The 27,602-nt window shown below is 42.8% G+C and overlaps 1 protein-coding gene across 1 annotated transcript in view; it reads right to left on the bottom strand.

Moving 5' to 3' along the window:
• Positions 1–27,162, bottom strand: part of SGCG (sarcoglycan gamma) — a 454,763-nt gene extending 427,601 nt beyond the window's left edge. The window contains exon 1 of the mRNA XM_066236856.1: positions 27,105–27,162. The gene's annotated coding sequence lies outside the window, so the exon portion shown is untranslated. The remainder of the gene's footprint in view (positions 1–27,104) is intronic.
• Between the last annotated feature and the right edge of the window lie 440 nt (positions 27,163–27,602).

Here is a 27,602-nt window from a genome sequence, read left to right on the forward strand (position 1 = left end):
GTTCCCAGTGTTTGGAGCTCAGGACTTGGTACTCGGTGCTCAATGTTTGGTGCTCAGAACTTGGTGCTCAGTGCTCAGTATTGGAGCTCAGTGTCAACATTCTGCATTCACATGTCTACCTGGTGAGCAGAGGCCACCCTGAGGACAAAGATTACTGTGGGATGTCAGTCACTCAGTGGAGTTCACTGGCTTCTCCATAGGTTAAAGATATTTGAAAATGCTTCATTATGACTTATACTCTTTGTATAGGAAAATCCAGGGAGTTCTTTGGGCTGTCAGTGCTGTCTGCTTTTTCCAGATAAAGAGATCCTAGAACAGAAAAAGCAGATGAGGTGTCTGACCCAACCTCCTCTCTGGCTTCAGTCTCCTCATCTGTATAGGAGAGAGGTAAACAGCAGAGCACAAATGTTCTCCCTTGATGGGACACTGTTCTAGTCTGAGCTGTATGCAGACCAGAAGCCGTTTGAAATTGCTTAGTCAGGCATTCTGTGTCTCCTACTCTGAGTTCTTTTGGGGGCCGCATATGTTCTTATTTCCCGTGTGATACTCAGTTGACCTAAAAATATAATTACATGCATATTCTGAAGTAATAAGTTTATCTAAACCCTTTTCAATGGGATAGCAGATTTCACTAGAAAGAATGACATCTTAAGAGAGTTTCACAAATCAGGGAGCTCACCAATGTCCTTGTCTTTGGGGGCAGTGGGGAGAGGCAGAGATGATACCCCATTGCCTCCCTGCTGTTCTGTCCTTTGGAGCTAAGCTATGGGAATGGGGTGTGCAAGGTTTGCTCAAAGACTGAGGGCCAACTCTAATATACAGTTTATGGTAGCAAAGGTGAAAGGAGCAGGAAATAAATACATTCTGTTTTCTTGGATATACATCTAAACATCATAAAGTAAACCAGTACTAAACATAAAAATATAAACATTGTGTTTGCAACATAGTTGTGTTTATTTCAACCCTTGTACACAGTAGACCGGGGGATCTGGGCCAAGGGGTGCTACTATGAGACTGATAATCATTTTGGGGAAAGAGTGAAGGTCTATAGAGCATAAAATAATATTGGAAAGGCAGACTGATGTTAGATATTGGATGTCCTGCCAACCTGGCTCACTAATCCAGAATCCCAGATTGCACTGGTTGTTTTCTTCTATCGACCATTTCTCAGCCTTCAATTGCCATCTCTGGCCTTGACACTTCTTAATGCATCATATCAGGAGGAACACGTTGTTGACATGTCTTTTTACCAGTCATGTAACTTTGGTCAATTATTTTGTACAACGCCCCCCAACTTGGGTTCTTCAGAGCTTTGCTTATGATTAGACTGAGGTCAAGGTTTTTGACAAGAATGCTACAGAAATTGTATTGTGACCTTCTTGATGCTTCTTATCGGGAGGGACATGTTGTTGACATGTCTTTTTACTGGTGATGTTAACTTTATGCACTTTTTAATGGTGGTATCTGCCAAGTTTCTCTACTCTTGGGTTACTATTTTCCCCTTATAATTAATAAATATCTTATGGGAAGATTCATTTAAACTATGTAAGTACCTTGTTTATCTACATACTTTTGCTCACTGACTTTAGCATTTATATGTAAATTTTTAAGAGGAGGGATCTTCCTTTTGGCCAATGTCTTATACAGGGCTTACCCACTCTCCCCACTGAAGGATAAGGAAATTAGTCAGTCTTCCTGGTGGGCTGGACGAGTGGTCGGTGTAGAGTGTAAGCTTCTCGGATCTGTGGGACAACAGTGAGAGAGAGGCCAGTCAGACCCCATGGTCAGGGTGGCCACACTGAAAGGAGAGATGGGACCGGTGAGGAGTTATAATGCTCTTGAGGACAAGCAGAGGCAGATTTAATGGCAGGTGCACCGGGCACCCCCTGGGCCCCAACTTGTGAAGGGCCCCACAAAACCCCAACTTCACACTTTTTTCTAATGACACCAAGTTTGGTTTCATGTGTGCAGTTTTAATATGAACAGTACATACTATTTTTCATTTATTTTAAAATATGGGTAACATGTCTTTTTGTTTTCCCTGTCTCTCTTTCTTTTCTTTTTTAAGGGGGCCAGTATTTTCTTCTGCACCTAGGGCCTCAACCAAACTTAATCTGCCTCTGAGGACATGCACAAGTTTGTTCCCTTCATGGTTGTAACCCAAGGCTTAGTGCAGTGTCTGGACATGGCGGTACTCGCTGTGGGCTGAGTCGTGTCCCCTTCCCCATTTCGTATGTTGAAGATTTAACCCTTAGGACCTCAGACAATACAAAAGCCTGTATTTGGAAATAGAGCCTTTAAAGAGGTGATTTAATTAAATGAGGCTGTTAGAGTGGGCTCTATTTCAATCTGACTGGTGTCCTTACGAGAGGAAATTAGCACACAGAGGTAGCTGGGGCACACACAGAGGAAAGATCATGTGAGCACAAAGCAAGAAGGTGGTCCTCAGTGAGCCCAGGAGAAACCAAACCAGCTGACATCTTGAAATTCTAGCAACCAGACCGTGAGAAATAAATTTCTGTTCAAACATCTCTGTAGAATTTTGTTATGGCAGCCCTAGCAGACTTATATAGGCTGCAAAGATATCTTCCGAGTCATTCAAGGAATGCAAAGATTATTGACCTGTGACTCAGAGGTCAAAGACAAGCTTCTTAAAATATGGCTTCTCCCACTTTGAGCATAGGCAGACCACCGGGGCCTCTTGCCAGAATGCAGATTCTGACTCTCAGGCTCTGGGATAGGGCCTGAGATTGCTCATGTCTAACAAGATCCTAAGGGAAGCAGTGGGTCCATGCACCACAGGCTCTGGACTGCCAGACAATCTTTGGTAATTTTAGAGGAAGATGGAGAAACTTATTTGAGTTCAGTTATGCAACTACTTTGAGCACTTACCCAATACAAGACCCTGTACCATCCTATGGAGAAGCCCCCCTGTGGATCATCCAGCCAAAATCCTGAAGGAGGAGGGGGCAGCAACACAGACAAGAGCCTGTCCAAACTTCCAGCCCTCCCTGTCTGGGAGAGCCAGTGTTACTCCACTGCAAGTACAAAGGATGAGACTGATCCATCAGTCATGCAGAGCTGCTGGGAAGACAACTCTTTCCCCATAGCTTAAGAAAAACTAAATTAGTTTCTGAAAAGAGTGGAGGCAGCTGAGAGTTCTTTGTTGATATATCAGTGACCTTGGAAATTCTAAATGAGATTCCCTTTTGTTTTCCTGCCCTTGGGTCGGCATTATTGCCTCCCAGAGCCTGCCTGCAAAGACACCTGGCTCACTCCCCCTCTGAGGTCAAAGCCAGATCTGGTCCCTTCTCCCACCCCTCGTCATTTTAATACACTTTTTGTCTCCACTGAAACAATCAAGACTCCTCTAGGAGCAAGAGCAAGGAACAGTGTCTAGTGTTCATATAAACTGTTCTTCAAGTGGCTCTTTGTCCAAAGCTCCAGGAAAACAGTTTGTGATGGGAATTAGGTACGAGCCATTACTGAGAGTTACAAAAAGGTAGGATTTATGTGATTGTTAATTAATCAAGCTATAATTGGACTCCACATAGAAGTGCAGGTGATTCAGCTTGAGAGGGATGGCACTGGGTCCACAACCCCCTGAGGGAGCCCCGTCCGCAGGGCAGGAGGCCCGAACCAGGCCGGCCAGGCCCGGGAGAGGGGCCTGTGGAGATCCTGTCGGGAGAAGGGCTCTGGGGGAGCTGGTTTGGGTGGAAACTAAGGTTTCTGTAAGAAATTATTTATAAAGAGTATTGGGCCATTGAGTTTTTGTTTCTCTCTTTCAATAGGAAGAACCACCACCATGATTTTACCATTCTCTTGTTCCTCCCTATAGTGGGATGCCATTTCCACAGGAAACACCTGGCACGAGGATGGGGGTGGGGTGGGGCTGTCTTCCTCCACCTGACCGTGTGAGAAGCAGCTCAGGGGCAGAGCCTGCTGCCCCAGGAGTGTGCCGGCTGCCCTCCCGGAAACCTGAAGGCCTTTCTAAAGCAGCTGCCCTCCCTGAAACCTGAAGGCCTTTCTGAAGCAGCTCGGTATGGTGCCCTTGTTGTCTCAGCTTTACTTTTTGTTACTATTTTATTTTCCAGCTTTCTTGAGATGAATTGACAGATAACATTGTGTAAGTTTAAGGTGTTTAACATACTGATTTGATATATTTAGATGTTGCAAAATGATTACTGCACAACAGTTACCTAATACCTCCAAAATACCACTCCTTTTTGTGAGAACATGTAAGAGTTACTCAAGTATGTAATACAGTGTTATTAACTGTAATCACCATGCTGCACGTTAGGCCCCCAGAACTGGTTAACCTTACAACAGAAAGTGTGTGCCCTCTGACTAACACCTTCCTGCTCCTCCAGCCCCAGCCCTGGTAGCCACCATTCTCTCATTTTTCTCTAAGTCTGGCTTTTTTTTTTAGATTTTAAATATAAGTGAAACCATACAGTATTTGTCTTTCTTTGACTTATTGTACTTAGTATGATGCCCTCAAGGTCTATCCATCCAAGTTGTCCCAAATGGCAGAGTTCCCTTTTTTTCTCATGGCTAAATATTATTCCATTATACATTTACGTATAATCTCACATCTTATCCATTAATTCATTGATCGTTGTTTCCATATCATGGTTATCATGAATAATGCTACAGTAGGGTACACATATCTTTTTGAGATTTTTGTTTTTATTTCCTTTAGATACATACCCAAAAGTGGGATTGCTGAATCATATGGTAACTCTATTTTTAATTTTTTAAGGAACCTCTTGAAAGGGTTGCAGGCGGGGGCCATGACCCTCTCCTCCCTTAAGAAGACAAGGGACATTAAAAAACTGGACATTCCAGATCACCTCCCCCCAGACATCCAGACCGACTCACCAGAGTGTGGAAGGTCCCCTAGCTTACTTACCCTTAATCTTTTTTTCCCTTAACGACTTCCAGCCCTTACCCTCGAATTCCCTATTTAACCCTATTTGTTAGAGAACCAGTTGCTGACCTCCACCTTAGGAGTGAGCCCAGCAGATGGCCCCTATAAACTTTTCTTACCTGAACTGGGGTGTCCTTCTTCGGCTTACCTTACGCCTCTATACTGTTTTCCATAGTGGCTGCATCAATTCACAATCCCACCAACAATGCACAAAGGTTCCTCTTTCTCCACATTCTCCCTAATGCTTGTTATTTCTTGTCTTTTTCATGATAGCCAATCTAAACAGAAGTGAAGTGATATCTCTATAGTTTTGATTAGTAATATGAGGATCTTTTCATGTGCCTGTTAGCTATATGTATGGCTTCTTTGGAAAAAATGTCTATTCAGTTCCTCTGGCATTTTTAAATTGGGTTATTTATTTTTTGTTTTGTTGCTGAGTTGTATGAGTTCTTTATATACTTTGGATATTAACTCTTTATTAAATATACAGTTTGCATATATTTTCTTCAATTCTGTAGGTTGCTTTTTAATTTTTAGTCATTTCTTCTACTGTGCAGAGCTTTTTAGTTAGACATAGTCTTATTTATTTTTGCTTTTGGTGTCATGCCTGAAAATCACTGCCAAGACCAATGTCAAGAAATTTTCCATATGTTTTTTCTTAGCAGTTTTATGGTTTCGGGTTTTATGCTTAAGTCTTTGATACATTTTGAGTTCATTTCTATAAGTGGTGTAAGCTAGGGGCCCAATTTCATTCTTCTTCATATGATTGTATAATTTTTCCATCACCATTTGTTGAAGAGACTATTCTTTCTGCATTGAGTATTCTAGGCTCCCTTGCAAATATTAGTTAACTGTATATATGAAGACTTACTTCTGGGCTCTTTATTTTGACTGTTGCTCTATGTGTCTATTTTTATGCCAGTACTATACTATTTTGTCCCAGTAGAGCCCGAGCTCTACAGTCAGGCATCCCGATTCAACTTCCCCACACAGTGGGACACTCCTGCTTAACAGCAGGGCTGGCAGGCTCTTTGAGACTACTCTCGAGGAGGCTATGAGGATTCTACTTATCAGTGCTGAGACCAACTGCCACAGGAGGAAAGACATGACTGACACACAAGTTGCAAAAATCACACAGGCAGTTTATTACAAGTCCTTTTGGCGTGCCTGGCTACAGCATAAGGGGGCCCCGTCCGGCGTGCTCCTCTTAGCTGTCCTTGGTCAGAGTGGTGTGGAGACAGTTTTAAAAGCTGGAGTTTGGGCAAATACCGCAGGAGGGAGGCCTCTTAGCTTTAGTACCTTTTCTGGCCTTCCCTTCTAACAGGTGTCAATCTACAGGATTATCACCTCAAACCACCTTTTTGGGAGGTCCTAGCAGGGTGCCCTTTTTATGTTAATCTACGGAAATGTCACATCAAGCCACTTTTAAGGTGTTCTTAGGGAAGCTTCTTGTTTATGTTAACCTACAGAATTATGACTTCAATCCACTTTTTATCTTTATATAACTTCACACACACACTCACTGGGCCCTGCGCTAAAGGCAGAGTCTGCCTCTCATATCTGTACACACTAGATTAGTTCCTGTCCAGATGTCATAGCCTTATTCACTTGCCTTAATGGCTTTTAATATTATATCCTAACTTCTTTCTATATATCTTCTACTTTTTCTATATTTCTGTATATATAATTACTATAACATTATATTACTGTAACAGTTTTGATTCCTACAGCTTTGTAATATAGTTTGAAATCAGAAATTATGGCCCTGGCCGGTTGGCTCAGCGGTAGAGCGTCGGCCTGGTGTGCGGGGGACCCGGCTTCGATTCCCGGCCAGGACACATAGGAGAAGTGCCCATTTGCTCCCCCCCCCTCCTTCCTCTCTGTCCCTCTCTTCCCCTCCCGCAGCTGAGGCTCCATTGGAACAAAGATGGCCCGGGCACTGGGGATGGCTCCTTGGCCTCTGCCCCAGGCGCTAGAGTGGCTCTGGTCGCAGCAGAGCGACGCCCCGGAGGGGCAGAGCATCGCCCCCTGGTGGGCAGAGCATCGCCCCTGGTGGGCGTGCCGGGTGGATCCCGGTTGGGCGCATGCGGGAGTCTGTCTGACTGTCTCTCCCTGTTTCCAGCTTCAGAAAAATACAAAATAAATAAATAAATAAATAAATAAATAAATAAAAATAATAAAAAAAAGAAATCAGAAATTATGATGCCTAGAGCTTTATTCTTTTTCATGATTGCTTTGGCTATTAGGGGCCTTTCTTGGTTTCATGCAAATCTTAGGATTCTATTTCTGTGAAAAATGCTGATGGAATTTTGATAGGGATTGCATTGAATTGCATAGATGGCTTTAGGTAATAAGAATATTTTAACAATATTAGTTGTTTGGACCCATAAACATGGACTATCTTTCTATTTGTCTGTGTCTTCTTTAATTTCTTTTATCCAAGTCTTGTAATTTTTAGTGAATAGATCTTTCACTCCTTGGTTCAGTTTGTTCCTAAGTATTTTACTGCTTCTGATGTATTGTGAATGGGACTGTTTTCTTTATTTATTTTTCAAATGTTTTGTTGTGAGTGTATAGAAACACAATTTTCTGAATATTGATTTTGTATACTGCAACTTTACTGACTTTATTGATTAGTTCTAGAAGTTTTTTTGTGTGATGTCTTTAGGATTGTTTATATATAAAATTATATCATCTGCAAAAAAAAGACAATTTTACTCTTTACTTTCTTATTTGGGTGCCTTTCATTTCTTTTTCTTGGGTAATTACTTTGGCTTGGTCTATGTTGAATGGGGTGGTGAGTGGGCACCTTTGTCTTGTTCCTGATCTTAGAAGAAAAGCTTTCAACTTCTCACCATGAAGTATGTGGGCTGTGGGTTTATAATATTGATATATAGCCTTTATTGAGTTAAAGTTTGTTTCTTTTATATCCACATTGTTGTTTCTTATTTATCATGAAAGGATGTTGTATTTTGTCAAATGCTTTTCCTGCATCTATTGTGATGATCATATGATTTTTATTTTTCATTCTATTTTTGTGATGTACAACATCAATTGATTTGCATATGTTGAACCATGTTTGCCTATCCCAGAAATAAATCCTACTTGGTTATAGTGAATGATCCTTTTAATGTGTTGTTGAATTTGGTTTGCTAATATTTTGTTGAGAATTTTTGCATCTATATTCATCAATAACACTGGACTTCAATTTCTTTTCTTTCTTTTTCTTTTTCTTTTCTTATAGTATCCTTATCTAGCTTTAGTATCAGGGCCAGTAATGCTGGCCTCTTAAAATGAGTGTGGGAGTTTTCCCTCTTGTTTATTTTCCTGGAAGAATTTGAGAAGGATTAGCATTAATTCTTCTTTAATAGTAGAATTTACCAGTGAAAACATCTGGTCCTAGGCTTCCCTATGTTGGGAGGATTTTGATGACTGACCTGATCTCTTGATTCAGCATTGGTTTGCTCAGACTTCTTGTCTTTACTCTTGGTAGGTTTTATGTTTCTAAAAATGAATACATTTTTTAAAGTTATCCACTTTATTGGCATATGATTACTTATAATGTTTTCTCTTTCATTTCTGACTTTATTTTTCTCTCTTCTGAGCTAATTTAGCTAAAGATTTGCCAGTTTTATTTATCTTTAAAAAAATAAAAAAACCAGCTCTTAATTTCATTGATCTTTCCTACTGTGTTCTCTAATTCTGTTCTGAGCTTTATATTTACATACCCAGAGGGCCCATTCCAGTGTTTTTCTTGGAACAAAAGGTTTTCTGAAGGTATTTCCACGTCTTCACCTCTTGGCTGCTGAAGTACTTTGAAAGGGCAGTGCTTTCGCTTCTCCCCGCTCTGACTTTTCTCATTGCTATCCTGAGGTCAGAGGTCTTAGTACCAGCTTTCAAGGGAGTGGTGGTATCTGCAAGAGAGGCTTCTCAGGCATGTGGGGAGGAATGGAGCATCTACCCTGCAGGGCAGCAGTGGAGAGTCCTGTAGCCATCCTAAGCATACACAGACACTAACCACACTGATCACCCCAGAGCACAGGTCTGGGCTCCTCTTTGCCACATTTATGCCAACTCATAGTCAGCTCTGTCTCGTGTTAGCCTCCTGGCCCAGGCTTTCTGGCTACAAGTGTGAGATGGCTCCCTGACACTTAGAAAGGAGTTTAGGATTTCTGAGAATGTGGGGGCACTTCTAAGAGTGGCCTTAGGCCAGCTCTGGGCAGCTCTTGCCAACCATCCCAACAGGAAAGTGAACACCACAACCCCTTTTTGACAGACCTGTTGATCACTAGAAAGTGACCGGACCATGTAAGGACAACTAAGTAAATTCCTTATTTTCAATGTGAGTTGTGAAGCACTCTCAGAGTACTCTGCCAGTCCAGACTTAGAGGACAGGAGGGAGTCTAGGGAGAGCTGACTCATCCTTCTTAACTTACCCTTGCTCTGCCTCCTACTCAGTCATACATTACTGCACAGACTGTGCTCAATAAATTGATGTTAAGAGTTATTAAAGAATAAGTCAACAGTTTAGAAAATGTGCATTCATGGCAGACATCAACAGTCCTCTGGAGAAGCAGGGGCTCAGCAGAATGACGTGGTGAGTCACGGAGTCCTGGCCTTGCAGCTCTGGAAGTTGAACTAAGTCCCAGTGCTCACAGAGGCCCAGCATGTCCCCTTAAAGAGACAGCTTTACAGGAACCCAGTGGTGACCCAGGGAACCTTGGCTGTGGCATTGCATTTGCGGTCTGGGGGTTTATGTATTTATTTGGGTTTTACATAGAGATTTGTGTATTTATGTCTTTCTTTAAAAATTGTTGTTCTTATTTTTAGCAGCTTAGTGGTCATTGATCTCGGTGGAGCATGGGGTCCTTCTTATACCTATGTGGACAGCTATAGCTTCTTGTTTACAGTGGCCCTAGCACTGCTCAGACCCTGATTGGTACTTGCTTCTCTTTATTGCTGGTTAAATAAGATGACACACAGCCTGGTGCTTCTGTTGCCCTTTCTTTTTTAACTTAAGAATGTGTGTGGCTGTGTTCTTTCCCCAACGGTGACCTCTCGGTGTAGGTAGGTAGATACCTGATCTTCCCTGCTGTGTTAAGAGACAGTAGGTGCTCCATGGAAATAGTTTGCCTTTGGAGTTGCTTTTGGGGCTGGCACCTGGAGGAAGACATTTGTCTGTGGCTTGTAATTTACTGTACAGGGGAGCAGATATATTTGCTAGAGTTTAATGTAAATTCAACTGAGACTTGTCTGTGACTCAAGTGGCTAGGCTGTAGTGCCCAGATTTTGTAGAAGGCCGACTTGGGCATTTTTCCAGGTAAACTGGTGACCAGGTGAGTGACCTCTGGCCAGAAACAGTTAGTGTTTAAGTACATGTTTGCTGCATACCAGAGAAGTTTCTGCAGACTGTATGAGCATCAGCTCATTTAATCCTCAGAACAATAATTTGAGCTAAATTCTCTTTCTTGGATTGTTTTTACTGATGAGGAAATTGAGGCACATAATAGACATTAAATTCCTTGCCTAGGTCACACAGATAGCACCTTATAGAGCTGGGATTTACACTCAGATATTTTTGCTCCAGAGCCTTCCCTAGAGCAGATAGTATAGTGTTTCTCAGAAAATTCTAAACATGCTGACATACCCACCCACCTTCCCACTCACCCAGCTACCAAAAATTTAAGTAACTTTTGGAAAAAAATAGCTTTTATATAATGACTGTGTCTTTAAGAAATCTATCAAATCTACCCCACCCCCCTTCCCAAGCCCCTTCTTGGCTATGAGACTTGGTAGTGAGCATCTACAGTGAATAAAACCTCTGTCTAGGATTTTGAAAACAATAACAAACACTGGAAATGGTGACAGTAATTTAGACTCCACTGAGTTTTTCCTGGAGAAATCAAAATATAAACTGTCTGGAAATTGTATGATTTGTGACACATATGAAAAATTCTGAGAACTGTTTTGTTTTGTGGCATTCATGTTGAGTGATGTTCAAGGTGAGCTGTCATGTGTTTTCTTTATTATTTTCTAAATGTTGACTCATATATTTATAGTCTATTTCCCAAAAGCTCTGAAGGATGTGTTACTTATTTATCTTTTGTCTGTTCAGGCTTCATAGGCATCTGTCTCTCCTGTGGGTTGCCCTGGTGATTTGACTATGTACCTTTGGTCTAACTGCACCATCAAAGGGATGGCCTAGGTCTAGATCTGGTAACACGGAACAACCACTAACCTCTCTGGGATTCAGTTTCCTCATCTGTAAAGTAACTGTAAGGAATAAGATGACCTCCACGGTCTGCCCTTGATTCTGAGTACTTCCAGCCATGTTCTAGAAGGCTGACCTTTCTACACATGCTTCTTACATGTGCAGCAAAACTTTTCATCCTTGGCATTTGGATTTTGGCATAAAGCCATCTTCAGACAAGGCTTTTTATCTTAGAAAATAATATTCAGAAAAAGTGACGATTTAATTTTTTACATTAGACAAATTGAAATGTATTTGCTGCTGGTCTTACAAGTTATTGTCTCTTTACTGCTTTTTAATCTTATTTTTATTCATTTTAATGCAGTGACATTGATAAATCAGGGTACACATGTTCCGAGAAAACATCTCCAGATTATTTTGACATTTGATTATGTTGCATACCCCTCACCCAAAGTCAAATTGTCTTCCATCACCTTCTATCTGGTTTTCTTTGTGCCCAGAGGGAGCCTCCCTCCACCCCTTCCTCACCCCCTCCCCACCCTCCCACCCTACCCCCTGTTACCATCACATTCTTGTCCATGTCTCTGAGTCTCATTTTTATGTTCCATCTATGCATGGGTTCATATAGTTCTTAGTTTTTTCTGATTTACTTATCTCACTCCACATAATGTTATCAAGGTCCATCCATGTTATTGTAAATGATCCGATGTCATTATTTCTTATGGCTGAGTAGTATTCCATAGTATCATATACATGTACCAAAGCTTTATATATATATATATATGCCACATCTTCTTTATCTAGTCTTCTATTTCTTTTTTACAGTGATTAAAGCCTTTAAGCAAACTCTTGGCCAATACAGCAAGAATCCATAAAAGAGTAGTGTCCTTAACATGTTCACCAAGTCCAAGTTGGCCCCAACACCATGCCAAATCCCTGAAAAATGCAACCCAACCCCAGTTCAGTCTGTTAGGAGCTGTCACATGGAGCAGGAGTCCAGGAAAAGTCCACATCCAGGAAAAGTCCGCATGGCACTGGAATGGTTGTCACAATTCTATACTTTGGAGCTCACATCCAAGTCCCAATGACCACTGCTTCTAGCTGGTAATGACCCAGGTAGACTGGAAAAGCCATCTGCAGCATGTGTGGATATGGAGCTTCTGTTCTCCTCTGCCTGGAGAGAGGAGACCAGGTTGCTTTTCCCTGGAGCTCTGTGACTGTGGCTTGGTAAAGAGAACCTTGGGATACACTAAGCTGGGTGGCAAAGGTAGATTCATAGTAGAAGTTGGCAAAAGGAGGAAGAGAGCTCTAAATTAGGAGTAGGTCCCAGCCTGAAATATGAGTGGGGCATTGGGGTAGGAGGAATAAAGGAAACACTATATATTAAACAAAGCAGCAGAAAATAAGACTATCAACACCCACAACAGAGATCTTCGAGGGAAGAATAAAAAACCTGACTATTCAGGCAAGACATAGTTAAGTGGCCCTTGTGCAAATGAGATCAGTTTACCTGCTTCTTGGAAGAAATACCATAGGCTCGTCCACAGTGTCGTAGATGGGGCCGGTGGCCCTGGGTACCTTCAGCCTTCAGTGGCAAACCCCAGCATTCTGGGCAAGGTTAGGTCATAGGTGGCTGGAGCAGGGCTGGGAGAGACTGAACCCTCCCTTAGAGGAGCGAGGGGGAAGCCTACCTTCCAGTGTCCCTGTTTCCTCACAGCAGAGGCATGTAAATCTGGCAGGCTTTAGCTCAATGACCTTCCTTTCCATTATTGAAGCAGGACCCAGCTGGCATCCTATGAAACTCCTTTGGGGCGTTGGAGCCTTTAAGGGTGTATCCTAAAAGCTGGTAGTTCCCCTGATCTCTATTGGGCTTTTTCTGCCTCTAGGTATCTTAAAAGCCATGCTCAGAAGATCTCGCTGAGGGGTTTGAGGATCCCCATCCACCTATATAAATCTTTTCCATATATCTGGAGCTATTTGGAAAAAGACAAAAACAGTGTTATTAGCTGGATCAAATAAAGAAGGTAGTAGTTTGCAGGCAAAAAAGATTTGGCGTCTCCTGTTCATCAGCATTCAAAAAAAATTAAAAAAAAATTTTTTTAAAGTAAAAAGCATGGTATGGTAGACCCATAGGAGTTCCAGGATATGACTACCCCCTTTTAAATTTTTTTAAATTGACCTTAAAATATTTGCTGGGTACACTCTAATAATACCTTAACTTTAAAGATTGTAAGAATGACAAAATACAGTAAATGCTTTTGCTCCATATGCAGGAGCATTTTCAGTTTAACCAGTTTAGGAAATCCAGTAATAGAACAAGGCATACAGACAATGAGCTATAACATGCTTAGCAGCCTCTCCTGTTCTGACAGAGGTTACTATAAATCCAGAATACGTATCCACTGTAACGTGGACATAGGACTGTTTGCCAAATGAAGGTATATGAGTAACATCCATTTGCCAAAGTTGTCCTGGTAGGGGTCCTTGAGGGTTAACTCCAAATGAAAGGGCAGATTGTAGTATAGGACCCCTTGGACAGGATTTCCCAATCTGCTGTGCTGCTTCCCGAGAAAGTTGAAACTGTTTACACAGGGCTGCAGCGTTCTGGTGATGAATAGTATGAGACTGAATTGCTCGATCTGTCATGGTTGCTCCAAATAATTTTCTTTTGGGTAGCTTGATCAACAAGGGCATTCCTAGGCCCTGGCCGGTTGGCTCAGTGGTAGAGCATCGGCCTGGTGTGCAGGATTCCTGGGTTCGATTCCTGGCCAGAGCACACAGAAGAAGGGCCCATGTGCCCCTCCACCCCTCCCCCTCTCCTTCCTCTCTGTTTCTCTCTTCCCTCCCGCAGCCAAGGCTCCACCGGAGCAAAGCTACCCCGGGCACTAAGGATGGCCCTGTGGCTTCTGCCTCAGGTGCTAGAATGGCTCTGGTTGCAACAGAGCAACGCCCCAGATGGGCAGAGCATCACCCCTCGGTGGGTGTGCTGGGTGGATCCCAGTTGGGCGCATGCGGGAGTCTGTCTGACTGCCTCCCCATTTCTAACTTCATTGTCTCTTTACTGCTTTTTTAAGTACTGTCTACTCAGTAGTAGGCAATATGCCCTTGTAGTCAAACAATTTTTAAATGTAGAGGACCAACCTCCAGTTGCTTCCAGAGACTGCTCACAGGCATCACTTTGAAGATTAGCATGTCGTTTAATTGGGACAATATGCTGGTGATGCCTGCTGGTTTGTTGGCACCTGCTCTTGAATTCACTAGTGTTGCATTCTTATTCTGAATTTGGGTCTTTTGTTCCTCATTACCTCAGTACCTCTTTGCTATTTTAAAAAAAATCAATGTCAATGAGGCCCTGGCCATGTAGCTCAGTTGGTTATAGCATCATCCTGATATGCCAAAGTTGCTGGTTCGATCCTTGGTCAGGGCACATGCAAGAAGCAACCAATGAGTGAACAACCAAGGGGAACAACAAATCAGTTTTCATCTCTCCCTCTCTCTTTCTAAAATCCAGCAATCAATAAAAAATCAGTGTCAGTGAAAGATGAAACAACTAGGTGTCACAACAGTAACAAATTAGTGACTTTAATAGTAATACGATGTGCTAATATCTATTGAAGATTTAGTATAGTTCAGACACTATTTCAAATGCTTTGAGTATGTAGTTTTTTTTTGAAGTAGATATTATTTTATAGTTTCTCAACTGAAGCACAGAGAAGTTAAGTAACTTGACCAAAATTACACAGCTTGTAGTAGTTTTCTGAACTTTGACTTTTCCCGCGGGGAGTAGAGGGGAGGAGGGCAGGATCTTGCTAGAGGATAAAATGCATCTCAATAGGCTGGGAGATTGCTTTGGGGGGAGATTGGCCAACTGGATTCTAACAGCTTTAAATTAATATTGAGTGGGGAGAAATGTATGGAAATACTTCTAATCCTGGAAACTTCAGAATGAAAGACATATGCATTACCTTCATTCATTCATTTGTTATAAAAATATTCACTCACTATTATGATGTACTGGAGTTTTAGAAGACAAAAGCCTGGGGTCAGAGGAGACACTTGTGCTTCCAGTTATAGAAAATAAGAGCCAAATGACTAGAAATCATCATTTTTGGCCTCAAATGATTTTATACAAATGCACAGAGTATGCAAAATCATAAAACCATACAAATTTGGAAACAAGACAGATATTATCTTATCTATATGACCAAAATGGGGCAGGCTGGATTATCAGAGTATTAAGAGAAGGGCTCATGTTAGCAAGCGATGAAAATTAGTTGTGTTGTTTATGGTAGTTGGCTGTTGGGAAACCATCTTTTACACACACAACATAGAGTCACCAAGTACATGGCGGGGTACCAGGGCCAGAGAGTCAGAGGGAAGAGTTGACCATGGCAGGAAGCCTCTAGCACAACTGGGCAATAACTTCAGAAGAAGAGTTAGGCGGGCAGGGAACAAAACTGTGGGACAACACAGTGAGCTTAGTTTATTTCCACAAATTTTGGCTGGGTTTTGTAAAGTGCCAGGAGGGTGACATAATCTAATTTGAATATCCAAAGTTCCAGACTAGCTGATCAGAAAAAAAATGTATTTCACTGTCATTGTATTAAGAAGAAAATGGACATTTGGTCCCTATAGCTTTCACTAGGTGGTAAATAAAACATCACAATCAGTTAGGTGGAGTCTTCACTCCACCTAATCAAAGAGTATGATTAATCAAAGAAATTAATCATACTCGGGCAATATTGATGAACAGATTGAAAAATAGAGGGACTGCCTAAAACACATCTCTTGTAGCTCTATTCTTTATTTTTAACTTTAAATACAAATGTAAAATATTACATAAAAGTAAAAAGAACAGTATAATAAACCTCTGTGTACCAAACACCCAGATTCTAGGCTGATCATGACGGTGCCATGCTGGCCTCATTTATTCCCCATGTTTTCTCTGCTGAGGTATTTCATAGTGAGTCTCAGAAAGCACATTGTATCATCTCTATGTAATTCAGCAGAGATGAAAAATACTGAACATTTTCTTACATAATACAGTAACACCATCACACCAAGGGTACAATAATTCCTTGGTATATCTTAACATCTTGATTGTCTCCAAAATAAAAATTAAAAAAAAATCATTGGTTACCTTCAAACCAAGCTCAGACAAGGTCCTTATATTACACTGGGGAACAATTTTTTTTCTATTTTCTGTTGCATGAGGTTTTAGAACTGTTTCTATATATTTCTGCATCGCTGATTCCAAATATAAAATTTATTTTTTGGTGCATGCTCTAGTTTTTATGCAGTTTTAATTTCTTTTTGTTACAGTTAATGGCATGCATTGGTTTTTAAATTGGAGTTAACAGGCAACGACTCTTGGATTGAACATAACCACAAGGCAATTAATGTTTTACAAACATCACTTTTACATAATTGTAGTTGTTTTTAAATGTAAAATTCTGATAAAAACACCCTCTTATTTTGTTTTAAGATTGAATCATGGCTTTTTCGAGTAGGCGTAAATGTAAGAATAGTCCTGACACCTTCTGTTTTATATGTGGCTGTTATATACTTCAACATCAAAGGCGCAATATTTCATCATTTGTGACACGTGCATATATTTCCTATTTTCAAATTCCCCTTGGCGATCAAGACAAGAATTGGGCTCCTCATATTGTGTGTCATAATTGTGAGGAAATGATTCGTGACTGGACAAAAGAAAAACGCAAAGGAATGCCTTTTGGTATTCCCATGCTTTGGCGTAAACCTAAGGACCACAGCAGTGACTGTTATTTCTGATCCATACAAAAGGCATCAGCAAGAAAAAATGGCATATAATTGCATATCCTAATATTCCTTCAGCAACACGACATATCCCACACTCTGAGACACTCCCAGTTCCAGTTTTCAATGGTTTTATTTCTTCTAAGGACAAAGAAAGTGAACATGGATCAAGTGTATTTAGATAAGTGTACAGAAAAAAACTAATGTCAGATTTGAGATCAGCACATTTGAATTAGGTAAGAACAAGTGTTTTTGTGGATGCAACAAAAATTTTGTTCCCCAGTTTGAATTGCTTTATGCCCCCTGAGTGTCTTTCACTCAATGGTGGTTCCCAGCCCTTTTCACCCCATTTAGAACAGTAGCTTTTGAAGAAACCAGGTTACCTGTCCGGTGGACTAACAGTATTCCAGGTTTGTCTGTCTGCTTCCTTGTGCTGTCAGTGAACTTGTTCAGCAAATATCCTGGAACTGCCAGTTGGATCTAGTAGAGCTAAAGTCATTAGGGTTTTTTTTAACAACACTCAGTGGGCACACAAGGTTGGCCTGTCCCACTTTTAGTGTTCTTAATGTTGATGTGCAGGTGGTGACAGACAATATAATGTGTCTTAAGCAGAGGTGACGATAACTGTTTTCTTGGGTTAGTCCCAGTTTATGACTGCTTTGTTAGTGTCCTGACCAGTTTATCATTGTTCTCCATTTTTTCATTTTAAACAACCTGTTGTTATTAACAATCACATTAAAATAACAAAAAGAAAAAGAAAAAGTGTTAGTAGACTTCCACTATGCACTTTCAGCTTCCACCATACTCTGATCAAGAAGTTTTGTGGCCCTGACCAGTTGACTCAGCGGTAGAGCGTCAGCCTGGTGTGTGGAAGTCCCGGGTTCAATTGCCAGTCAGGGCACACAGGAAAAGCAACCATCTGCTTCTCCACCTTTCCCCTTCTTCTTCTCTCTCTCTCTCTCTTCTCCTCCTGCAGCCAAGGCTCCACTGATGCAAAGTTGACCCAGGCACTGAGGACAGCTCCATAGCCTCCACCTCAGGTGCTAGAATGGCTCCAGCTGCAGTGGAGCAATGCCCCAGATGGACAGAGCATCGCCCCCTGGTGGGCATGCTGGGTGGATCCCAGTCAGGCATATGGGGGAGTCTGTCTGACTGCCTCCCCACTTCTAACTTTGGAAAATACAAAAAAAAGTTTTGTGATGAATTACAGGGAGGAAGCCACAGCAGCAGTGGTAGAAGGTGGCGATGGTGCTGATGACAGTGGAAAGAGTAGGATTGAGATGAGGATGCTGGGAAGAGGGCCAGGAGGAGGGATCAGAGACTTCACGTTGGGTCACACATCAGAGAACCCTGGCCCTGGCCGGCCCATGCACAGGTCTGCCATGAAAGGAAAGGCTGATGTTCATTTCCTACTAATGCATGTTTCAGAGCTGGGCATGATCTCTAAACATAAAAAGTTAATCTTGTTGCCATTACTTTCTTCATTGGAGTGATTTTCTGATTGCTTTTATGGATTATTGTAAGGCTGGTTTTGAATGAAATATGTATTTTCACCTTTTGCATCTTAATTTTTAAGAGTGCGTCTATTTTTTGGTTGCTAAGTAACACACCTTTAATGTGTTATCACAGTGGTTCTGTTTGAATAATTTCTGTAGTCACTTAGGAGATTGCTTTAATACTATATCATCTTAAATGGTAAGACAAATGTAGGCTGTTTGGAGAAAACTGACTGCAGTGTTTCTTAACTGTCATGGGTTCATCAACCAAGGAAAATAAAGAAGAGCACATGGTGCATATGCCTCTCCTTCAGAAGTTTATTGCTGCCTTTAGTGTCTCCAGGTGCAGTGCACACTCACTAGGAGCTCTCTAAGGTTTCAAAGAGCCAGAGGACGCAGAAGAGGAGAGCTTTGTTAAGAGAGTATTTTTCTCTAGCGACTTGAAAATGGCATTTATCACGACCACAACAAGGCATGGCACAGAAGTGAGGCGGTTCTATCAGGGATGAAACACCACCAGAGCTGAAATATGCAGATACCATGATTGTCTCAGCTGAGAGGAGCACCTGATGGGAGATGGATCAGCGTGGCTGCTGCTGATGTTCTCTGAGGTGGTGTTCTTCTGCCTCTTACACGAGGTTCCTCAAAAAGGCAGCCAGGAGCTTAGAAACGTTCATCTGAGCTGGGCACCAACAGGACAGAGGCTGTGAATCTGAGCCCTCAAACACAAGCTGGGTTGGTGTAGTTCCCATGGGCAGCCCCTAGCCCAGCCCTGGCCATGTTATAGAGGCCATGATCCAGGCTGGTATGTATAAACAGCACAAGACACATTCTGGTCCTTCTATTCAGAAGAAATGTCCTCCTTAACCTTTCCTTCCTTTCTGTTGACTGCTCAATTTTCTTCCCTTGTCACTAGACTTTTAGAGAGCCCACTGCTGCCCTCATTGTCACTGTCTTGCTCCTCACTCTTTCTCCATCCCAGTACAATTGGATTGTCACCTTCTTCTTTCATGTCAATTAATCATGAAACTGCTATTCCTAAGGTAAAGCATGACATCCTAAGTGCCCATCCCCTGCTCTATTTTCAGCCCTCAGCCTGAAGCATGTCCTGGCTGTGTCCCACATCTGACACGGGACACTCTCTTTTCTTAAAACATGTTTCCCCAAATGGCTTGACCCCTGGTTCCTCTCAGTTGTTCTGTTGACCCCATCTCTTAATTCTTCTGTTTCTCTCCCTCTTTCTTTACTCCTCTTTGCTGGCTTCTCCTCTTGCTTCCACTCTGAAAGTGTTCTGCAGGATTTATTCCTTAGCCCTTCTTTCTTCTAACTTTCCCGGCTATCTCTTCTCTTTTCCCCCAAATCCAGAGCCATTTTATTCATTCTAAACAAGACACAATCCCAGCTTGTGCTATACACACTAGAGTCTAGAGGGAACAACACATGAGTAAATGTCAGTGTACGAGTTTAAACAGGGTGGGTAGGGGCAAAAACCAATTCTACATGATGGGGAAGGACAGGCAGGACAATGCCTCATTGAATGCTTACCATGTTGCATATCCTTAGAAGTGAAGAACTGTGAAGTCATGGCTTTCTAGAAGAAAGTGTGTGTGTGTGTTACATGCACACATGCCCAGAAGCCTTGAGCAATGGAGGAGCTGTGTAGACAGAAACTGAATCCACTCTAAGAAGGGGGCCTTATTTCACTCAGGCAGTGTTTCAAATGTAAGTACCAGAAGACCAGTTAGGGGAAGCGGACTTTGTCCCAGCCTGCAGATGGATCATTAATTCTTCATATTCTTCCTTGAACTTTATACTCAAGGTACCAAATTATTTTTGTGTCTCAAGGGTGATTTTAGAAATATTTAACAAAGACATCAACATAAATCATTCAGAATGATTGAGTTGATTCTTTTCTGTGTTGTAAGGTAAATCCTTTAGTTCTTGATCTTGAGTGTGTGTGTGTGTGTGAGTGTGGAGGGGTGATGCTCTGTAGGAGGGCTGGGTAGCTGAGGCAGAAAGGAGGAAACATTTGGGGTTTGGGGCAGTGCAATTTTCCAACTATATGAAAATATTTCAATATTTTGATGTTCTGTATGGCCATTCAAAAACATTGCCACCTTCTTCTTAAGATTGCAAATTTTCTGAGGACAGACACCTTTCATCATTGCTGTGACCCTATCTCTTAGCAGAATAGGCCTCTGCTCATAGTGAGTGATTGATAGCCACTTGATGACTAGAGTGAAATTAATGATTTAGTAAAACACATTAACTGTATTTGGAAAAACACAAGGGTATATTGATGAATAAGTTACACAGGCTAGGTTTTGCTGTTATAACACACCTCAATTCTTAGTGGCTGACTACACAAAGGTTAATGTCTTGTGTGTGTGACTTGTCTGTTCTACGGCTCTTCCCCTGGGACTCAGGCTTATGAGGTAGCCACTGTCAGAACAAAAGAGAAAGTGACAAGTTGTGTACTGACTCTTAAAGCTTATGCCAGAAAATGACATGTTCCTTTTGCTTATATTTCATTGCCCAAAGTAAGCTTCATTGAATTCCAACTATTTTCTTTTATGAAAGACAGTTTTCATATGTGTAACATGATGTTAATTCTGGGCCCCATGCTGGGCCAGGGTGTATTAGGGAAAGAGAGAGATAAGGTGGTGTCTTTGCTCTAGAGAGGTTCACCTTCTCTTAGGAAAATAGGATGGAAACAGATAAACTGCAGTAAGCCTCACAGGGGATTTTAATGGACTGAAAAGAGGTGGCCTTTTTCTATAAACTCCTTGAGCAGTCTAAGTTTACTGCTGGTCCCTCATATTAATAGAACACAGGCTTGAGGCTTGTGAACTTCTCTATTTAATATGTATTTTTCCATATGTGAAAATGCTGGAATTATTTGTCCTGCTTCTGTGTCTCCATCACCCTCCAACTAGAGAGCAAAGGCTTCAAGACAGACACAGTTCTGTGAGGCAGGAGTTAGCCTTATTGGTCTTTGTCTCCAAAATGCTAGGTGCTTGCTTGGCGCAAAATGAACACATGAGAAGAGGAGAGGATGCATGAATGAAGGGCCACTCTTGTAACTTTCCATGTCCAGTCTTCCTCAGGAGTCGTACCATTGTCCTTCTGCTCTGGGGCCCACTTGCCTTGGTTTGGACATCTAGTTCATTGACTATTGTCCCACTCTTCCTCTGCTCTTCTTCTTAGTTCGTGGTCCTGAGCAATGGCGTTTCTGTGACCCTCGCTGTGGCAGCTTTGTCTGTTCCAGGGCTTCTCTCACTCTCCTGCTCTCTTGTCCCCTCTTGGTTGCAGCCCGATTCTCACTGGGGCGCTTATTCTACCCTTAGCTGGAATAGCGTGTGGCGGCTAGAAAACTACCAGCTGCTGAATATGCTGTTGCTCTTTGTGTTGAATTGCATAATGTCCCCCCCCAAATTTTTGCCTACCCCAAACCTCAGAATTTGAGTTAATTTGAAAATCGAGTCTTTGAAGATGTAATTGGTGAACTTAAGATGAGGTCATACTAAATAAGCGTGTGCCATAATCCAGCGACCCGCGCCATCACAGGAAGAGAAAACAGACCCGGAGACACACACACAGGGAGAACACCACGTGATGACATGCTGCCCTGGAAGCTATGAAGAGGCAGGAGGGACCCTCTCCCAGAGCTGGCAGGGAGGGCATGACCCTGTTCACACCCTGGCTTTGGACTTTGTCTTGTACAACTGTGTTGAATGTGACCAGCTGAAATTAGCATCTATTCGTTTGCTGTTCATGGCCCCTCATCCTGTCTAAAGAACACAAGCCTCACTAGAGAGCCCCTGGTCTGTCAGTCTTTCTCAGCACTCCCCCGCTTGGAGCTTCCCTGAGATGTCCCAAAGTGGCACCAGCCCTCAGAGGGAACTAGGGATTGATTTTATTGACATATTTGCCAAAAAACTATTTCAGGACCTTTTGACCACTTGTAAACTTTGTCATGCTTTCTCCACAAAAGAATAAAAAACATTAAAATTGGTATAATTGTTGAGAGCTCCTGCTGCTAGGAGCACTCAAGTACCAGCATTGCTCCTCAGAGCTGTGTTGTTAAACTTTATAAAGTAAATGTAGTTGGCCTGACTGGTGGTGGCGCAGTGGCTACAGAATTGATCTGGGACGCTGCAGACTCGGGTTCAAAACCCCAGGTCTCTGGCTTGAGTACACGGTTGTTGGCTTGAGCATGGGATCATAGACATGACCCCATGGTTGCTGGCATAAGCCTAAGGTCACTGGCTTGAGCAAGGGGGCACTGGCTCAGCTGGAGCCCCCTGGTCAAGGCACATATGATAAAGCAATCAATGAACCACTATTCAGCTATAAGTTGATGCTTCTCATCTCTCTCCCTTCCTTTCTGTCTGTCTCTCTTGCATGCACTAAAACAAACAAACAAACAAACATCAACAACAACCAAAAAAAAAAACAACGAAAAAGAAAAGTAAATGCATTTGCCTGGCTGATACCCTAAGGCACTGCTTACCTGGCCAAGCATGTAAGAAATGAGCGTTCAGGATTCTTCCTTGGTATCAAGTCCATGTGATGGTGAAGAGATAGAAGACTCAGAGAAGATAAGAGCTGTGCTCCAGGTCTCACAGTCATTAGAGTAGGAGCTGCAGTTCTGATCCTGGTGGAGAGCTTTCTTAGGAAGACGCACAGTCTCTTCTTCTGTTAGTTGAATAATGGTCAAGTAGCTAGCCTCCACTCAGATGAAGTCTCTGGCAGTTAATGTCAGAGCTGCCTCTTGCCACCAAAGGGAAATGGGACAGAAAAAGTTCCAGATGTGTCCCCAGTGCAGGCACACACTACTTGCTGAAGGTTGGCTTGAGTTTTGGGCTTGTGCTCAGGGCCCAGAGGACCTTGTTTCCTTTGGTAGCTGTAAACATGAGGTTATGGCAAGAAAACCTGAACATAATAAAGAAGAAAGGGGTGAACTGAGCCAGGATCATCTATTCAGCTGCTTGGCAGGACTCACTAGGAAATCCGGAGATTTCACTTGAAATGCCCAGTGACACGTGAGGCCTTTGCTAACATCTGCTTCAATGAATGTTCACCATTTCTGTTGATAACTGACACACATTCAACTAATGTTTTCATTAGAGAATAACCTTTTAAAAATTTACCAAGTAAGCTAACAGAAAGCAGGTTGCATTCAGTATCAGTTTGTTTTTTTGAAAAGTAAAACCTACAGAAGATGTCTTCCTCTTGAGCACTCTTCTCATTTGAAATGCATGATGAGAAAGGAGTGAAGTGCCCATTTAGTCCAAAGCTTGGACAACACCTCTCAGCTTTGGGACAGCAGCACTGCCAAAGTGCCTACAGGAAAATCCTGACTGGGTTTTGGAAGGTCGACTGTGGCCACGTGCAGTCAGGTACAGTCATATCAAATAACTGAGGCCTCGGGCAGGTCCTACTGCGCAAACACAGAACACCTGGAGCAGTTCTGAGCCTGGAAAGAACTGGGCCTTGAGGTTACCCTTGTCCCCTTCATGCTCCTGGCATGTCTGGGGAGGCAGAGGCCTACTGGTGGCCAGCGGTGCTCCTGGCTCCTTGGTCTTCGATGTAACTTCTGAACACTCTACTTTGCTGCTGATTGTCCCCCATGCCCATATGCTTCCCACCAAAAATTTCCATGGTCACCCCACTGTGAACACAGATAGGAGAAAAAACAGCAGCAGAGGTGGTGGAGGATGTGCTAGTCTGTCCAGGTGGCTCCAGTACAACACCACAGACTGCGTGGTCTCTCAACCACAGACATTTATTTCTCACGGCCCTAGGGGCTGGGAGGTCCAAGATCAAAGATCAAGATGCCGGTAGGTTTTTTTTTTTTGTTGTTGTTGTTTTTTTGTATTTTTCTGAAGCTGGAAACAGGGAGAGACAGTCAGACAGACTCCCGCATGCGCCCGACCGGGATCCACCCGGCACGCCCACCAGGGGCGAAGCTCTGCCCACCAGGGGGCGATGCTCTGCCCCTCCAGGGCGTCGCTCTGTCGCAACCAGAGCCACTCTAGCGCCTGGGGCAGAGGCCAAGGAGCCATCCCCAGTGCCCGGGCCATCCTTGCTCCAATGGAGCCTTGGCTGCGGGAGGGGAAGAGAGAGACAGAGAGGAAGGAGGGGGGGGTGGAGAAGCAAATGGGCGCTTCCCCTATGTGCCCTGGCCGGGAATCGAACCCGGGTCCCCCTCACGCCAGGCCGATGCTCTACCGCTGAACCAACCGGCCAGGGCGATGCCGGTAGGTTTGATGACTGATGAGGTCCCACTTCCTCGTTCATAGACAGTGTTCTTCTTGTTGAATCCACACATGAGGAGAGGGCTGAGAAAACTCTAGGGTCTCTTTTATGAGGACACTAATCCCATTTATGAGGGACCCACCCTCAGGATCTAATTACCTCCCAAAGTTTCCACTTCCAAATCTCATTACATTGGGGTTAGGTTTCAATACAGTGGTACCTTGAGATACGAATTTAATTTGTTCTGTAACCGAGCTTGTAAGTCAATCAACTTGTATATCAAACTGCCAAATACTGGACCCGTGCACCAACGTGCCAGCTAGCGGCAGCTTCCTGAATCACGACTCGTATCTCGGAATTTTGCTCGGATTTCGAACAAAAATATGGACTGAGTTACAACTCGTATGTTAAAAAAATTCGTATGTTGGTCTGTTCATATCTCAAGGTACTACTGTATTTGCATTTGGCAGAAGACACAAACATTCAGTCTACAGCAGAGAGGGAGACATGTAAGAGAGGCACAGGGAGTGGGTGTCAGGGACAGAGGCTTGGGAATGCGTGGAAAGGGGGTGTCCCACAGTAGAAGCTATTTACTGAGCTGGGTTGCATGAGTCACTTGCATTTTTGTGCCTCAGCCATTGCCAACGGCATTTTCCTGCCAGACTTTGCAAAGCAGACTAGCTTAGCTTTGCAAGTTCTTCCAGCTGCTGCTGTCCCTGGCCTTCTGGCTGTATGTGTCCCTGGCTGGGTCAGGCTTCTTCAGTTCTGGCATTTTTTCCCCAACCATTTTTCTTTAATTTCTTCTTGCTATTCACCACAGTGATATCTATTAACCTCTTCCCTTTTTTCCAATTTCTCCCACCTTCTATTACTTCCCGACATCACCCACCTCTCTTTTCTTCATCTACCGCCATGTCCTGAGAAACTTCCCTGACTTTTATTTTTTATTTAGAAAATTAAATTTAATTGGGTGACATTGATCAATAAGAGTACATAGGTTTCAGGTCAACAGCTCTATAGCATTTGAACTGTTGATTATATTGTGTGCTCATCACCCAAAGTCAAATTATTTTTTGTCCCCGTATATTTGGCCCTCTTTACTCCCCTCCTCTCACCCCCCTCTCCCTGGTAACCATTTCACTTTTATCTATGTCCATGAGTCTCAGTTTTGTATCCCACCTATGTGCAAAATCATACAGTTTTTAGCTTTTTCTGATTTACTTATTTCACTCAGTATAATGTTATCAAGGTCCATCCATGCTGTCGTAAATGATACTATATCATCGTTTCTTACGGCTGAGTTAGTATTCCATAGTATATATGTACCACATCATCTTTTTCCAATTCTCTATGGAGGGACACTTTGGCTGTTTCCATGTCTTGGCCACTGTGAATAATGCTGTGATGAACATGGGGGTGCAAGTGTCTTTGTGTACCAACGTTTTCAAGTTTTGGAGGTAAATACCCAGTAGAGGGATTGCTGGGTTATATCGTTACTGGAACAAGTTGAGATTTGTGCTGTCAACCTTTTTTGCCAATTTCACATGAGACGGGCTGAGTAGGTATAAGAATGTCTTTAATTCAAATCGCAGCCACTTTAGAAGAGTGGGGACTTCTGTCCCAAAGAATTGCCTTAACATTCTCCTGGTGCTAGAGGTTTCTATAGGGTTCAGAGGCTGTTAGTAATGGTGTAAGGGGGAAAACGTCTGCACAGTTAGTCACGTAACAATGCGTGGGAGGCCGGAGATAGGTCTGCAGGGATGCCTCCCTGGAATGTCCTTCTGACACTGGCACAAGTCTCTCTGGTGTCATGATGTTGCTCTGGAACGGCTGGGGTCTGGTGCCTCTGGGAACTCTCTGCAAGAGAACTCCCTGTAGTTCTTAGGCAAAAAGCAAAGATCAAGGCTTGTGAGCTAAACTTTTAGTTATCTACAGTGCCAAACAGGAAATTCTGTGACTGAGCCCTTACAAGAAATTATTGTAATTTAACCCCTTACACAGTCTCCTATTTATTACAACTAAAAAACTACTATTATTGAAGCCAAATTTCTAACTTGGGGTTCCCCTGTCAATGTGGAAGCTCTGTTAGTTTTGTGAGGAGCCATCATGCTGTCTTCCACAGTGGCTGTACCAGCTTATGTTCCTGCCAGCTACCTTGCCTTTTGAGTAGTGATCCTTAAATCTAAGGAGAACTCTAGGGGTCCCGACTGCCTGATATAATCATGCAGACAGCAGTATTTGACTAGTTACTATTTGCTGTTTAAGGAGAATTTCACAGGTACAGTACTGCTCTATTTCCCTTATATTGGGTTGGGGAATAAGTTCGTAGCGTTTTAACTGAAGACTTTTATTTAAACAAAAAACAATAATTATATCAATAAGTTAATCAATTATATATTCACTGTTGCTGTTTACAACCTCTTCCCACCTCTCGACCAATTTGTTGATGCTGTTCCGCCAAAAATCGCCTGGTCTGGTGTCAAAGAAGTTGTTGAGCCAGTTTTTAAGGACCTCTTTGTTATCGAAGGTAACGCCCTTCATATGGTTTGACAGGGAGCGGAAAAGATGGTAATCGGTCGGTGCAAGGTCCGGAGAATACGGCGGATGCTGAAGGACCTCCCATTCGAGCTCTTGGAGTGCGGCTTTGACGATTTGTGCAACATGGGGCCTGGCGTTGTCGTGAAGGAGTATGGTTTGACCATGTGGATCAGGTCTTTTCAGTCGAATAGCCTCATTCACGCGGTGTAGCTGGGCAATGTAGAGCTCCTTGTTGACCGTGGCATTCTTTTCGAGCATTTCCCAGTGCACCATGCCCTCCCAGTCCCACCAAACACATATCATGATCTTCTTTGGATGAAGGTCCGGCTTGACTCTCGGCTTTGGCGTATCTCCTGGAGCCACCCACTCCTTTCTTTGCTTCATATTG

Source organism: Saccopteryx bilineata, chromosome 6, assembly GCF_036850765.1.
Source record: "Saccopteryx bilineata isolate mSacBil1 chromosome 6, mSacBil1_pri_phased_curated, whole genome shotgun sequence".
Taxonomy (NCBI): Eukaryota; Metazoa; Chordata; class Mammalia; order Chiroptera; family Emballonuridae; genus Saccopteryx; species Saccopteryx bilineata.